The 15,261-nt window shown below is 51.4% G+C and overlaps 6 non-coding genes across 6 annotated transcripts; all 6 read right to left on the bottom strand.

Annotated features, from left to right (window-relative positions):
* Window positions 1–1,474: 1,474 nt before the first annotated feature.
* On the bottom strand, window positions 1,475–1,635 carry LOC126454089 (U1 spliceosomal RNA). Its single transcript, XR_007585191.1, has one exon. It is a non-coding gene; the product is annotated as a U1 spliceosomal RNA (small nuclear RNA).
* Window positions 1,636–3,791: 2,156 nt separating this feature from the next.
* On the bottom strand, window positions 3,792–3,954 carry LOC126454088 (U1 spliceosomal RNA). Its single transcript, XR_007585190.1, has one exon. It is a non-coding gene; the product is annotated as a U1 spliceosomal RNA (small nuclear RNA).
* A 2,157-nt stretch (window positions 3,955–6,111) lies between these two features.
* LOC126454087 (U1 spliceosomal RNA) lies at window positions 6,112–6,274 on the bottom strand. Its single transcript, XR_007585189.1, has one exon. It is a non-coding gene; the product is annotated as a U1 spliceosomal RNA (small nuclear RNA).
* Window positions 6,275–8,435: 2,161 nt separating this feature from the next.
* Window positions 8,436–8,598, bottom strand: LOC126454086 (U1 spliceosomal RNA). The gene has a single exon (XR_007585188.1). It is a non-coding gene; the product is annotated as a U1 spliceosomal RNA (small nuclear RNA).
* Window positions 8,599–10,755: 2,157 nt separating this feature from the next.
* LOC126454085 (U1 spliceosomal RNA) lies at window positions 10,756–10,918 on the bottom strand. The gene has a single exon (XR_007585187.1). It is a non-coding gene; the product is annotated as a U1 spliceosomal RNA (small nuclear RNA).
* Window positions 10,919–13,075: 2,157 nt separating this feature from the next.
* LOC126454084 (U1 spliceosomal RNA) lies at window positions 13,076–13,238 on the bottom strand. The gene has a single exon (XR_007585186.1). It is a non-coding gene; the product is annotated as a U1 spliceosomal RNA (small nuclear RNA).
* Window positions 13,239–15,261: the final 2,023 nt, after the last annotated feature.

Here is a 15,261-nt window from a genome sequence, read left to right as displayed (position 1 = left end):
GAAAGCTCGATCGAATATTTGTGCAAATTTTCATTCGGAATATGGACATATTTTCTTCGCGCATAAGAGAGAAAAATAAAGTCTCATCCATGACAACATTTCAGCTGTGTCGGGTTGATTTCGAAGATGCAGATTAATTGTGCGGTATTTGGTAAACGATTGATACCTTGTAGCAATCTTGGCTTAGACGTGGATTAGGTAAAGATAAAACTAAATTGCTTTTTGTTTGTAAACACAACACGTCAGGTGTGTAACAAAGCGATGGTAAACAAGGAGTCTCTTTTCTGTGAATGTAGTGATGCAACAACGAATTCACTGAGGGCTACCCGTTTCTGCAATTAGTAATTTTTGAAACTGCCGCTATTACGCGTCTGTCAATGTAGAACTGTGTGTGTTACAGAAGGCACTGTTCGGATATTTTGTCAGTGAGTAGGGAGAAATTGTGTTTTTAATACACTTGTTACAGATGTTATTTCCATTCCATTCGAAACCTATCTGTTCTCACTCCAAGGGCGCCCATACGACAGACAGTTTGTACAGGGGGTGGGGGACGGCTGAATCTGAGGTATGGTGTACTTTTAATATTTTGGAAGACGAATAGCGAGCTTGTAAGAGGGCCATAAACAGATTTGAAGTTCCGAACCTGGTAAAGACGTGTGTAATACAGACCTTTTGACTCGATTTCTTGCAAGAAAAACACCTGATAACATTGCGTTTTCTACTTTCCCTGGGAGCCCCGAGTACAGGCGAAACACAACACCTGCGACGACAAGACATTCCTTACAGAAAGTAAACGCTCACTGTCGGTGGCCTAATAAACAGCCTACAGCGGTTCTCGTCCCATCACCGAATTTGAGCAACGCTGGCCCTCGTTGTCAGTGTGGCCGCCTGGGAGCACAAGTGGCTGTTGCCTAGAATTTCTCTTCCCCGTTTTCGGTACAGTTGGCCACGTCATTTCACATCCCCGCAAGCTCCTCAAGTGCCGCAAGTCTGCAAGTCTCGGGACGCTACGCTAGACGCTTGCTGCCGGCCCCCTCATGTACCTGGCCACAGACGACAAAGCGTTCGGCTGGGGCGACGCCTCGTGTACGCCGGCTCGCGCCACCGCGGTCGCCGCGCGTGCAGGAATGCCGCGCCGTCCAATTGCGTTTGGCGCGCATTCCCCTGATGGACAGAGGAAAGCCAAAAGTCGCCGTTCGGCCATTAATGTGGATGTCGTACCAGAGTTAGACCGCTTGTGCCATCTCGCGGCTGCCGCTGCTACTACTGGTGCGCGTCCCCCGCGCTTATCGAACAGACAGTGTGCTCTGGCTCTGGGTTTGACGCCAGGTCGACGCAGACGTGTGGTACGCGCGTAGCGCGAGTGCTGCTGCGTTTGGCAGTCCCTTGCGGAACACGTTGCTGGCCGAGTGCTCAGACGCACTAGTTACCTGACTGCTACCACAGAATACTGCGTTTGCAATTGAAATAGACACCGGGACAGCGCGAACGCAAGTCCCGACTACCAAAAATTATGCGCCCGAGTTACTCACATTTGGAGTAATCGCGGGGGTCAGCTCGACCGAAGTGCAATGGAAGGGCCTCACCCGAGGAACCGCCTTCATGATCACGGTATCCCCTACGCCAGGTAAGTATGCATTCGTCGCGCCACAGGCGAGAATTTGTAGTGCCTCGCGCTATCGAGATGTAACGAGAGCTCCTGACGTTTCCGCAATCGGCGAACAGAATGGTGGCCGTCCATGTACCTGTCTCCTTACAAGAGAGCTATTGGCTGTCGAGTTAGATGGCAGACAGTCGCAACAACGCTCCTCTGCCGAGAAAAACGATGCATTTTGTGCGAGCAGCACCATACGGCTCGCGGCGCCGGCCGCTGCTGGGGTTAATTTACCGTTCCCTCCGGAAGATGGCGGGCCAAGTCCGGGTTGCCGCCTCCGGGCCCTCCTCTCCGTCTCCCAACGAGCCCTCTCCTCGGCTGTTGAAACCGCGAATGCGATCTGCGGAATGAGTGCTTTTTGCAGCCACAATGCAAGCCACACTTTACTTTCGCTCCTTCCAGGAGAGCCCTTAGTGCTAGCAAATACGGCAGCATTGTCACGCGCGGTCGACTGTCGCCGAGCAACTGAAGGACCACAGCTCAGACTGTCAGATGTTCTAAGAGAGCTGGATGCACTCGTGAGTGTTGTGCGCGACGAACAAACAGGACGTCAGTGACTCCAAGAACGAACATCAGCCAGCACGTTCGACATTCGACGCCGAGTAACAGAAGACACTTAAAAGGTAACACTTCTTTTTGCTTCTCCTTCCGAGTAGGACGTGGAAAGCTCGATCGTATATTTGTGCAAATTTTCATTAGGAATATGGACATATTTTCTTCGCGCATAAGAGAGAAAAATAAAGTCTCATCCATGACAACATTTCAGCTGTGTCGGGTTGATTTCGAAGATGCAGATTAATTGTGCGGTATTTGGTTAAACGATTGATACCTTGTAGCAATCTTGGCTTAGACGTGGATTAGGTAAAGATAAAACTAAATTGCTTTTTGTTTGTAAACACAACACGTCAGGTGTGTAACAAAGCGATGGGAAACAAGGAAGTCTCTTTTCTGTGAATGTAGTGATGCAACAACGAATTCACTGAGGGCTACCCGTTTCTGCAATTAGTAATTTATTGAAACTGCCGCTATTACGCGTCTGTCAATGTAGAACTGTGTGTGTTACAGAAGGCACTGTTCGGATATTTTGTCAAGTGAGTAGGGAGAAATTGTGTTTTTAATTACACTTGTTACAGATGTTATTTCCATTCCATTCGAAACCTATCTGTTCTCACTCCAAGGGCGCCCATACGACAGACAGTTTGTACAGGGGGTGGGGGGACGGCTGAATCTGGAGGTATGGTGTACTTTTAATATTTTGGAAGACGAATAGCGAGCTTGTAAAGAGGCCATAACAGATTTGAAGTTCCGAACCTGGTAAAGACGTGTGTAATACAGACCTTTGACTCGATTTCTTGCAAGAAAAACACCTGATAACATTGCGTTTTCTACTTTCCCTGGGAGCCCGAGTACAGGCGAAACACAACACCTGCGACGACAAGACATTCCTTACAGAAAGTAAACGCTCACTGTCGTGGCCTAATAAACAGCCTACAGCGGTTCTCGTCCCATCACCGAATTTGAGCAACGCTGGCCCTCGTTGTCAGTGTGGCCGCCTGGGAGCACAAGTGGCTGTTGCCTAGAATTTCTCTTCCCCGTTTTCGGTACAGTTGGCCACGTCATTTCACATCCCCGCAAGCTCCTCAAGTGCCGCAAGTCTGCAAGTCTCGGGACGCTACGCTAGACGCTTGCTGCCGGCCCCCTCATGTACCTGGCCACAGACGACAAAGCGTTCGGCTGGGCGACGCCTCGTGTACGCCGGCTCGCGCCACCGCGGTCGCCGCGCGTGCAGGGAATGCCGCGCCGTCCAATTGCGTTTGGCGCGCATTCCCCTGATGGACAGAGAAAGCCAAAAGTCGCCGTTCGGCCATTAATGTGGATGTCGTACCAGAGTTAGACCGCTTGTGCCATCTCGCGGCTGCCGCTGCTACTACTGGTGCGCGTCCCCCGCGCTTATCGAACAGACAGTGTGCTCTGGCTCTGGGTTTGACGCCAGGTCGACGCAGACGTGTGGTACGCGCGTAGCGCGAGTGCTGCTGCGTTTGGCAGTCCCTTGCGGAACACGTTGCTGGCCGAGTGCTCAGACGCACTAGTTACCGACTGCTACCACAGAATACTGCGTTTGCAATTGAAATAGACACCGGGACAGCGCGAACGCAAGTCCCGACTACCAAAAATTATGCGCCCGAGTTACTCACATTTGGAGTAATCGCGGGGGTCAGCTCGACCGAAGTGCAATGGAAGGGCCTCACCCCGGAGGAACCGCCTTCATGATCACGGTATCCCCTACGCCAGGTAAGTATGCATTCGTCGCGCCACAGGCGAGAATTTGTAGTGCCTCGCGCTATCGAGATGTAACGAGAGCTCCTGACGTTTCCGCAATCGGCGAACAGAATGGTGGCCGTCCATGTACCTGTCTCCTTACAAGAGAGCTATTGGCTGTCGAGTTAGATGGCAGACAGTCGCAACAACGCTCCTCTGCCGAGAAAAACGATGCATTTTGTGCGAGCAGCACCATACGGCTCGCGGCGCCGGCCGCTGCTGGGGTTAATTTACCGTTCCCTCCGGAAGATGGCGGGCCAAGTCCGGGTTGCCGCCTCCGGGCCCTCCTCTCCGTCTCCAACGAGCCCTCTTCCTCGGCTGTTGAAACCGCGAATGCGATCTGCGGAATGAGTGCTTTTTGCAGCCACAATGCAAGCCACACTTTACTTTCGCTCCTTCCAGGAGAGCCCTTAGTGCTAGCAAATACGGCAGCATTGTCACGCGCGGTCGACTGTCGCCGAGCAACTGAAGGACCACAGCTCAGACTGTCAGATGTTCTAAGAGAGCTGGATGCACTCGTGAGTGTTGTGCGCGACGAACAAACAGGACGTCAGTGAACTCCAAGAACGAACATCAGCCAGCACGTTCGACATTCGACGCCGAGTAACAGAAGACACTTAAAAGGTAACACTTCTTTTTGCTTCTCCTTCCGAGTAGGACGTGGAAAGCTCGATCGAATATTTGTGCAAATTTTCATTCGGAATATGGACATATTTTCTTCGCGCATAAGAGAGAAAAATAAAGTCTCATCCATGACAACATTTCAGCTGTGTCGGGTTGATTTCGAAGATGCAGATTAATTGTGCGGTATTTGGTAAACGATTGATACCTTGTAGCAATCTTGGCTTAGACGTGGATTAGGTAAAGATAAAACTAAATTGCTTTTTGTTTGTAAACACAACACGTCAGGTGTGTAACAAAGCGATGGGAAACAAGGAAGTCTCTTTTCTGTGAATGTAGTGATGCAACAACGAATTCACTGAGGGCTACCCGTTTCTGCAATTAGTAATTTATTGAAACTGCCGCTATTACGCGTCTGTCAATGTAGAACTGTGTGTGTTACAGAAGGCACTGTTCGGATATTTTGTCAGTGAGTAGGGAGAAATTGTGTTTTTAATTACACTTGTTACAGATGTTATTTCCATTCCATTCGAAACCTATCTGTTCTCACTCCAAGGGCGCCCATACGACAGACAGTTTGTACAGGGGGTGGGGGACGGCTGAATCTGGAGGTATGGTGTACTTTTAATATTTTGGAAGACGAATAGCGAGCTTGTAAAGAGGCCATAAACAGATTTGAAGTTCCGAACCTGGTAAAGACGTGTGTAATACAGACCTTTTGACTCGATTTCTTGCAAGAAAAACACCTGATAACATTGCGTTTTCTACTTTCCCTGGGAGCCCCGAGTACAGGCGAAACACAACACCTGCGACGACAAGACATTCCTTACAGAAAGTAAACGCTCACTGTCGTGGCCTAATAAACAGCCTACAGCGGTTCTCGTCCCATCACCGAATTTGAGCAACGCTGGCCCTCGTTGTCAGTGTGGCCGCCTGGGAGCACAAGTGGCTGTTGCCTAGAATTTCTCTTCCCCGTTTTCGGTACAGTTGGCCACGTCATTTCACATCCCCGCAAGCTCCTCAAGTGCCGCAAGTCTGCAAGTCTCGGGACGCTACGCTAGACGCTTGCTGCCGGCCCCCTCATGTACCTGGCCACAGACGACAAAGCGTTCGGCTGGGCGACGCCTCGTGTACGCCGGCTCGCGCCACCGCGGTCGCCGCGCGTGCAGGGAATGCCGCGCCGTCCAATTGCGTTTGGCGCGCATTCCCCTGATGGACAGAGAAAGCCAAAAGTCGCCGTTCGGCCATTAATGTGGATGTCGTACCAGAGTTAGACCGCTTGTGCCATCTCGCGGCTGCCGCTGCTACTACTGGTGCGCGTCCCCCGCGCTTATCGAACAGACAGTGTGCTCTGGCTCTGGGTTTGACGCCAGGTCGACGCAGACGTGTGGTACGCGCGTAGCGCGAGTGCTGCTGCGTTTGGCAGTCCCTTGCGGAACACGTTGCTGGCCGAGTGCTCAGACGCACTAGTTACCGACTGCTACCACAGAATACTGCGTTTGCAATTGAAATAGACACCGGGACAGCGCGAACGCAAGTCCCGACTACCAAAAATTATGCGCCCGAGTTACTCACATTTGGAGTAATCGCGGGGGTCAGCTCGACCGAAGTGCAATGGAAGGGCCTCACCCCGGAGGAACCGCCTTCATGATCACGGTATCCCCTACGCCAGGTAAGTATGCATTCGTCGCGCCACAGGCGAGAATTTGTAGTGCCTCGCGCTATCGAGATGTAACGAGAGCTCCTGACGTTTCCGCAATCGGCGAACAGAATGGTGGCCGTCCATGTACCTGTCTCCTTACAAGAGAGCTATTGGCTGTCGAGTTAGATGGCAGACAGTCGCAACAACGCTCCTCTGCCGAGAAAAACGATGCATTTTGTGCGAGCAGCACCATACGGCTCGCGGCGCCGGCCGCTGCTGGGGTTAATTTACCGTTCCCTCCGGAAGATGGCGGGCCAAGTCCGGGTTGCCGCCTCCGGGCCCTCCTCTCCGTCTCCAACGAGCCCTCTTCCTCGGCTGTTGAAACCGCGAATGCGATCTGCGGAATGAGTGCTTTTTGCAGCCACAATGCAAGCCACACTTTACTTTCGCTCCTTCCAGGAGAGCCCTTAGTGCTAGCAAATACGGCAGCATTGTCACGCGCGGTCGACTGTCGCCGAGCAACTGAAGGACCACAGCTCAGACTGTCAGATGTTCTAAGAGAGCTGGATGCACTCGTGAGTGTTGTGCGCGACGAACAAACAGGACGTCAGTGAACTCCAAGAACGAACATCAGCCAGCACGTTCGACATTCGACGCCGAGTAACAGAAGACACTTAAAAGGTAACACTTCTTTTTGCTTCTCCTTCCGAGTAGGACGTGGAAAGCTCGATCGAATATTTGTGCAAATTTTCATTCGGAATATGGACATATTTTCTTCGCGCATAAGAGAGAAAAATAAAGTCTCATCCATGACAACATTTCAGCTGTGTCGGGTTGATTTCGAAGATGCAGATTAATTGTGCGGTATTTGGTAAACGATTGATACCTTGTAGCAATCTTGGCTTAGGACGTGGATTAGGTAAAGATAAAACTAAATTGCTTTTTGTTTGTAAACACAACACGTCAGGTGTGTAACAAAGCGATGGGAAACAAGGAAGTCTCTTTTCTGTGAATGTAGTGATGCAACAACGAATTCACTGAGGGCTACCCGTTTCTGCAATTAGTAATTTATTGAAACTGCCGCTATTACGCGTCTGTCAATGTAGAACTGTGTGTGTTACAGAAGGCACTGTTCGGATATTTTGTCAGTGAGTAGGGAGAAATTGTGTTTTTAATTACACTTGTTACAGATGTTATTTCCATTCCATTCGAAACCTATCTGTTCTCACTCCAAGGGCGCCCATACGACAGACAGTTTGTACAGGGGGTGGGGGACGGCTGAATCTGGAGGGTATGGTGTACTTTTAATATTTTGGAAGACGAATAGCGAGCTTGTAAAGAGGCCATAAACAGATTTGAAGTTCCGAACCTGGTAAAGACGTGTGTAATACAGACCTTTTTGACTCGATTTCTTGCAAGAAAAACACCTGATAACATTGCGTTTTCTACTTTCCCTGGGAGCCCCGAGTACAGGCGAAACACAACACCTGCGACGACAAGACATTCCTTACAGAAAGTAAACGCTCACTGTCGTGGCCTAATAAACAGCCTACAGCGGTTCTCGTCCCATCACCGAATTTGAGCAACGCTGGCCCTCGTTGTCAGTGTGGCCGCCTGGGAGCACAAGTGGCTGTTGCCTAGAATTTCTCTTCCCCGTTTTCGGTACAGTTGGCCACGTCATTTCACATCCCCGCAAGCTCCTCAAGTGCCGCAAGTCTGCAAGTCTCGGGACGCTACGCTAGACGCTTGCTGCCGGCCCCCTCATGTACCTGGCCACAGACGACAAAGCGTTCGGCTGGGCGACGCCTCGTGTACGCCGGCTCGCGCCACCGCGGTCGCCGCGCGTGCAGGGAATGCCGCGCCGTCCAATTGCGTTTGGCGCGCATTCCCCTGATGGACAGAGAAAGCCAAAAGTCGCCGTTCGGCCATTAATGTGGATGTCGTACCAGAGTTAGACCGCTTGTGCCATCTCGCGGCTGCCGCTGCTACTACTGGTGCGCGTCCCCGCGCTTATCGAACAGACAGTGTGCTCTGGCTCTGGGTTTGACGCCAGGTCGACGCAGACGTGTGGTACGCGCGTAGCGCGAGTGCTGCTGCGTTTGGCAGTCCCTTGCGGAACACGTTGCTGGGCCGAGTGCTCAGACGCACTAGTTACCGACTGCTACCACAGAATACTGGCGTTTGCAATTGAAATAGACACCGGGACAGCGCGAACGCAAGTCCCGACTACCAAAAATTATGCGCCCGAGTTACTCACATTTGGAGTAATCGCGGGGGTCAGCTCGACCGAAGTGCAATGGAAGGGCCTCACCCCGGAGGAACCGCCTTCATGATCACGGTATCCCCTACGCCAGGTAAGTATGCATTCGTCGCGCCACAGGCGAGAATTTGTAGTGCCTCGCGCTATCGAGATGTAACGAGAGCTCCTGACGTTTCCGCAATCGGCGAACAGAATGGTGGCCGTCCATGTACCTGTCTCCTTACAAGAGAGCTATTGGCTGTCGAGTTAGATGGCAGACAGTCGCAACAACGCTCCTCTGCCGAGAAAAACGATGCATTTTGTGCGAGCAGCACCATACGGCTCGCGGCGCCGGCCGCTGCTGGGGTTAATTTACCGTTCCCTCCGGAAGATGGCGGGCCAAGTCCGGGTTGCCGCCTCCGGGCCCTCCTCTCCGTCTCCAACGAGCCCTCTTCCTCGGCTGTTGAAACCGCGAATGCGATCTGCGGAATGAGTGCTTTTTGCAGCCACAATGCAAGCCACACTTTACTTTCGCTCCTTCCAGGAGAGCCCTTAGTGCTAGCAAATACGGCAGCATTGTCACGCGCGGTCGACTGTCGCCGAGCAACTGAAGGACCACAGCTCAGACTGTCAGATGTTCTAAGAGAGCTGGATGCACTCGTGAGTGTTGTGCGCGACGAACAAACAGGACGTCAGTGAACTCCAAGAACGAACATCAGCCAGCACGTTCGACATTCGACGCCGAGTAACAGAAGACACTTAAAAGGTAACACTTCTTTTTGCTTCTCCTTCCGAGTAGGACGTGGAAAGCTCGATCGAATATTTGTGCAAATTTTCATTCGGAATATGGACATATTTTCTTCGCGCATAAGAGAGAAAAATAAAGTCTCATCCATGACAACATTTCAGCTGTGTCGGGTTGATTTCGAAGATGCAGATTAATTGTGCGGTATTTGGTAAACGATTGATACCTTGTAGCAATCTTGGCTTAGACGTGGATTAGGTAAAGATAAAACTAAATTGCTTTTTGTTTGTAAACACAACACGTCAGGTGTGTAACAAAGCGATGGGAAACAAGGAAGTCTCTTTTCTGTGAATGTAGTGATGCAACAACGAATTCACTGAGGGCTACCCGTTTCTGCAATTAGTAATTTATTGAAACTGCCGCTATTACGCGTCTGTCAATGTAGAACTGTGTGTGTTACAGAAGGCACTGTTCGGATATTTTGTCAGTGAGTAGGGAGAAATTGTGTTTTTAATTACACTTGTTACAGATGTTATTTCCATTCCATTCGAAACCTATCTGTTCTCACTCCAAGGGCGCCCATACGACAGACAGTTTGTACAGGGGGTGGGGGACGGCTGAATCTGGAGGTATGGTGTACTTTTAATATTTTGGAAGACGAATAGCGAGCTTGTAAAGAGGCCATAAACAGATTTGAAGTTCCGAACCTGGTAAAGACGTGTGTAATACAGACCTTTTGACTCGATTTCTTGCAAGAAAAACACCTGATAACATTGCGTTTTCTACTTTCCCTGGGAGCCCCGAGTACAGGCGAAACACAACACCTGCGACGACAAGACATTCCTTACAGAAAGTAAACGCTCACTGTCGTGGCCTAATAAACAGCCTACAGCGGTTCTCGTCCCATCACCGAATTTGAGCAACGCTGGCCCTCGTTGTCAGTGTGGCCGCCTGGGAGCACAAGTGGCTGTTGCCTAGAATTTCTCTTCCCCGTTTTCGGTACAGTTGGCCACGTCATTTCACATCCCCGCAAGCTCCTCAAGTGCCGCAAGTCTGCAAGTCTCGGGACGCTACGCTAGACGCTTGCTGCCGGCCCCCTCATGTACCTGGCCACAGACGACAAAGCGTTCGGCTGGGCGACGCCTCGTGTACGCCGGCTCGCGCCACCGCGGTCGCCGCGCGTGCAGGGAATGCCGCGCCGTCCAATTGCGTTTGGCGCGCATTCCCCTGATGGACAGAGAAAGCCAAAAGTCGCCGTTCGGCCATTAATGTGGATGTCGTACCAGAGTTAGACCGCTTGTGCCATCTCGCGGCTGCCGCTGCTACTACTGGTGCGCGTCCCCCGCGCTTATCGAACAGACAGTGTGCTCTGGCTCTGGGTTTGACGCCAGGTCGACGCAGACGTGTGGTACGCGCGTAGCGCGAGTGCTGCTGCGTTTGGCAGTCCCTTGCGGAACACGTTGCTGGCCGAGTGCTCAGACGCACTAGTTACCGACTGCTACCACAGAATACTGCGTTTGCAATTGAAATAGACACCGGGACAGCGCGAACGCAAGTCCCGACTACCAAAAATTATGCGCCCGAGTTACTCACATTTGGAGTAATCGCGGGGGTCAGCTCGACCGAAGTGCAATGGAAGGGCCTCACCCCGGAGGAACCGCCTTCATGATCACGGTATCCCCTACGCCAGGTAAGTATGCATTCGTCGCGCCACAGGCGAGAATTTGTAGTGCCTCGCGCTATCGAGATGTAACGAGAGCTCCTGACGTTTCCGCAATCGGCGAACAGAATGGTGGCCGTCCATGTACCTGTCTCCTTACAAGAGAGCTATTGGCTGTCGAGTTAGATGGCAGACAGTCGCAACAACGCTCCTCTGCCGAGAAAAACGATGCATTTTGTGCGAGCAGCACCATACGGCTCGCGGCGCCGGCCGCTGCTGGGGTTAATTTACCGTTCCCTCCGGAAGATGGCGGGCCAAGTCCGGGTTGCCGCCTCCGGGCCCTCCTCTCCGTCTCCAACGAGCCCTCTTCCTCGGCTGTTGAAACCGCGAATGCGATCTGCGGAATGAGTGCTTTTTGCAGCCACAATGCAAGCCACACTTTACTTTCGCTCCTTCCAGGAGAGCCCTTAGTGCTAGCAAATACGGCAGCATTGTCACGCGCGGTCGACTGTCGCCGAGCAACTGAAGGACCACAGCTCAGACTGTCAGATGTTCTAAGAGAGCTGGATGCACTCGTGAGTGTTGTGCGCGACGAACAAACAGGACGTCAGTGAACTCCAAGAACGAACATCAGCCAGCACGTTCGACATTCGACGCCGAGTAACAGAAGACACTTAAAAGGTAACACTTCTTTTTGCTTCTCCTTCCGAGTAGGACGTGGAAAGCTCGATCGAATATTTGTGCAAATTTTCATTCGGAATATGGACATATTTTCTTCGCGCATAAGAGAGAAAAATAAAGTCTCATCCATGACAACATTTCAGCTGTGTCGGGTTGATTTCGAAGATGCAGATTAATTGTGCGGTATTTGGTAAACGATTGATACCTTGTAGCAATCTTGGCTTAGACGTGGATTAGGTAAAGATAAAACTAAATTGCTTTTTGTTTGTAAACACAACACGTCAGGTGTGTAACAAAGCGATGGGAAACAAGGAAGTCTCTTTTCTGTGAATGTAGTGATGCAACAACGAATTCACTGAGGGCTACCCGTTTCTGCAATTAGTAATTTATTGAAACTGCCGCTATTACGCGTCTGTCAATGTAGAACTGTGTGTGTTACAGAAGGCACTGTTCGGATATTTTGTCAGTGAGTAGGGAGAAATTGTGTTTTTAATTACACTTGTTACAGATGTTATTTCCATTCCATTCGAAACCTATCTGTTCTCACTCCAAGGGCGCCCATACGACAGACAGTTTGTACAGGGGGTGGGGGACGGCTGAATCTGGAGGTATGGTGTACTTTTAATATTTTGGAAGACGAATAGCGAGCTTGTAAAGAGGCCATAAACAGATTTGAAGTTCCGAACCTGGTAAAGACGTGTGTAATACAGACCTTTTGACTCGATTTCTTGCAAGAAAAACACCTGATAACATTGCGTTTTCTACTTTCCCTGGGAGCCCCGAGTACAGGCGAAACACAACACCTGCGACGACAAGACATTCCTTACAGAAAGTAAACGCTCACTGTCGTGGCCTAATAAACAGCCTACAGCGGTTCTCGTCCCATCACCGAATTTGAGCAACGCTGGCCCTCGTTGTCAGTGTGGCCGCCTGGGAGCACAAGTGGCTGTTGCCTAGAATTTCTCTTCCCCGTTTTCGGTACAGTTGGCCACGTCATTTCACATCCCCGCAAGCTCCTCAAGTGCCGCAAGTCTGCAAGTCTCGGGACGCTACGCTAGACGCTTGCTGCCGGCCCCCTCATGTACCTGGCCACAGACGACAAAGCGTTCGGCTGGGCGACGCCTCGTGTACGCCGGCTCGCGCCACCGCGGTCGCCGCGCGTGCAGGGAATGCCGCGCCGTCCAATTGCGTTTGGCGCGCATTCCCCTGATGGACAGAGAAAGCCAAAAGTCGCCGTTCGGCCATTAATGTGGATGTCGTACCAGAGTTAGACCGCTTGTGCCATCTCGCGGCTGCCGCTGCTACTACTGGTGCGCGTCCCCCGCGCTTATCGAACAGACAGTGTGCTCTGGCTCTGGGTTTGACGCCAGGTCGACGCAGACGTGTGGTACGCGCGTAGCGCGAGTGCTGCTGCGTTTGGCAGTCCCTTGCGGAACACGTTGCTGGCCGAGTGCTCAGACGCACTAGTTACCGACTGCTACCACAGAATACTGCGTTTGCAATTGAAATAGACACCGGGACAGCGCGAACGCAAGTCCCGACTACCAAAAATTATGCGCCCGAGTTACTCACATTTGGAGTAATCGCGGGGGTCAGCTCGACCGAAGTGCAATGGAAGGGCCTCACCCCGGAGGAACCGCCTTCATGATCACGGTATCCCCTACGCCAGGTAAGTATGCATTCGTCGCGCCACAGGCGAGAATTTGTAGTGCCTCGCGCTATCGAGATGTAACGAGAGCTCCTGACGTTTCCGCAATCGGCGAACAGAATGGTGGCCGTCCATGTACCTGTCTCCTTACAAGAGAGCTATTGGCTGTCGAGTTAGATGGCAGACAGTCGCAACAACGCTCCTCTGCCGAGAAAAACGATGCATTTTGTGCGAGCAGCACCATACGGCTCGCGGCGCCGGCCGCTGCTGGGGTTAATTTACCGTTCCCTCCGGAAGATGGCGGGCCAAGTCCGGGTTGCCGCCTCCGGGCCCTCCTCTCCGTCTCCAACGAGCCCTCTTCCTCGGCTGTTGAAACCGCGAATGCGATCTGCGGAATGAGTGCTTTTTGCAGCCACAATGCAAGCCACACTTTACTTTCGCTCCTTCCAGGAGAGCCCTTAGTGCTAGCAAATACGGCAGCATTGTCACGCGCGGTCGACTGTCGCCGAGCAACTGAAGGACCACAGCTCAGACTGTCAGATGTTCTAAGAGAGCTGGATGCACTCGTGAGTGTTGTGCGCGACGAACAAACAGGACGTCAGTGAACTCCAAGAACGAACATCAGCCAGCACGTTCGACATTCGACGCCGAGTAACAGAAGACACTTAAAAGGTAACACTTCTTTTTGCTTCTCCTTCCGAGTAGGACGTGGAAAGCTCGATCGAATATTTGTGCAAATTTTCATTCGGAATATGGACATATTTTCTTCGCGCATAAGAGAGAAAAATAAAGTCTCATCCATGACAACATTTCAGCTGTGTCGGGTTGATTTCGAAGATGCAGATTAATTGTGCGGTATTTGGTAAACGATTGATACCTTGTAGCAATCTTGGCTTAGACGTGGATTAGGTAAAGATAAAACTAAATTGCTTTTTGTTTGTAAACACAACACGTCAGGTGTGTAACAAAGCGATGGGAAACAAGGAAGTCTCTTTTCTGTGAATGTAGTGATGCAACAACGAATTCACTGAGGGCTACCCGTTTCTGCAATTAGTAATTTATTGAAACTGCCGCTATTACGCGTCTGTCAATGTAGAACTGTGTGTGTTACAGAAGGCACTGTTCGGATATTTTGTCAGTGAGTAGGGAGAAATTGTGTTTTTAATTACACTTGTTACAGATGTTATTTCCATTCCATTCGAAACCTATCTGTTCTCACTCCAAGGGCGCCCATACGACAGACAGTTTGTACAGGGGGTGGGGGACGGCTGAATCTGGAGGTATGGTGTACTTTTAATATTTTGGAAGACGAATAGCGAGCTTGTAAAGAGGCCATAAACAGATTTGAAGTTCCGAACCTGGTAAAGACGTGTGTAATACAGACCTTTTGACTCGATTTCTTGCAAGAAAAACACCTGATAACATTGCGTTTTCTACTTTCCCTGGGAGCCCCGAGTACAGGCGAAACACAACACCTGCGACGACAAGACATTCCTTACAGAAAGTAAACGCTCACTGTCGTGGCCTAATAAACAGCCTACAGCGGTTCTCGTCCCATCACCGAATTTGAGCAACGCTGGCCCTCGTTGTCAGTGTGGCCGCCTGGGAGCACAAGTGGCTGTTGCCTAGAATTTCTCTTCCCCGTTTTCGGTACAGTTGGCCACGTCATTTCACATCCCCGCAAGCTCCTCAAGTGCCGCAAGTCTGCAAGTCTCGGGACGCTACGCTAGACGCTTGCTGCCGGCCCCCTCATGTACCTGGCCACAGACGACAAAGCGTTCGGCTGGGCGACGCCTCGTGTACGCCGGCTCGCGCCACCGCGGTCGCCGCGCGTGCAGGGAATGCCGCGCCGTCCAATTGCGTTTGGCGCGCATTCCCCTGATGGACAGAGAAAGCCAAAAGTCGCCGTTCGGCCATTAATGTGGATGTCGTACCAGAGTTAGACCGCTTGTGCCATCTCGCGGCTGCCGCTGCTACTACTGGTGCGCGTCCCCCGCGCTTATCGAACAGACAGTGTGCTCTGGCTCTGGGTTTGACGCCAGGTCGACGCAG

The sequence above is a fragment of the Schistocerca serialis genome, unplaced genomic scaffold (genome assembly GCF_023864345.2).
Source record: "Schistocerca serialis cubense isolate TAMUIC-IGC-003099 unplaced genomic scaffold, iqSchSeri2.2 HiC_scaffold_976, whole genome shotgun sequence".
In the NCBI taxonomy this organism is placed as follows: Eukaryota; Metazoa; Arthropoda; class Insecta; order Orthoptera; family Acrididae; genus Schistocerca; species Schistocerca serialis.
This window is presented reverse-complemented; position numbering and strand designations above follow the sequence as displayed.